Here is a 987-nt window from a genome sequence, read left to right on the forward strand (position 1 = left end):
AGGACACGTCAACTCCTGGTCGGCGGCGAGGGCGGCGTCGATCGTAGGGTGTCCCAGCTGGACGGCCGGCAGACGAAAGTATGAGCCCCATCCCGAGTACTCTGGACTCTCCTGATTCCTTGGATGCAGCATCCCCTCCTCGTGAAGCGGCGGCAGGCGGTCTCCCAGGGTCACCAAAAATCAGCGCCTCTTTCCTCCCTTCCCCCGTTGCTCGACGTTGTTCCACCAGCTCTCACCAAACGGTGGCACCAAAGCGTGATACAGTACACCAAAGAAAGAAAAAGAAAAAGAAAGCAAGCAGAGTGCAAATAAAACCAAGCAAAGAAACATTAAAGCGGACGACAGGCGGGTTACTTAATCCTAAGGAATCTGTGTTCCACCAGCTCTCACCAATCGGTGGCACCAAAGCGTGATACAGTACACCAAAGAAAGAAACAGAAAAAGAAAGCAAGCAGTGTGCAAATAAAACTAAGCAAAGAAACATTGAAGCGGACGATAGGCGGGTTACTTAATACTAAGGAATCTGTGCGCCTTAACCTAGGACTGACGTTTGGAGCGTTAATCAGTTAATCCCTACAGCCCTAGTCTTGCAGGTCGTTTGTGGCGTGGATTGTCAAAAATTCACGTCACAACTCCCCCCTCCTTAGTGGAGGCCTACCGGCGGCAAAGCCCTTCGCTACCCAATTGACGAAGTCAGTAAAAGAAGATGAAAGTAACGCGAAAGGGCGGATGGTGCCGGGAAGGGCTCCCAACATTAAGACGCGACACTAATATAGTCTTAGCAATATTAAAGACTAAATTAGAAGGTAAAGCTAATCAAGCACTTAGACACAAGAGTATTTTTTCTTTTGAAGAATTAAAAAACGAATTAGAGTCATTGTATGGTCAATCAAGTTATCCGAGCAGGCAAATGCCTTCAGTTATACGGAATAACCTGGAAGTTAGAAAACTCCATTAAGAAAATCTCGCTAAAGCCGAGATCAGAAA

Source organism: Cephus cinctus, unplaced genomic scaffold (assembly GCF_000341935.2).
Source record: "Cephus cinctus unplaced genomic scaffold, Ccin1 Ccin1_scaffold0394, whole genome shotgun sequence".
Lineage (NCBI taxonomy): Eukaryota > Metazoa > Arthropoda > Insecta > Hymenoptera > Cephidae > Cephus > Cephus cinctus.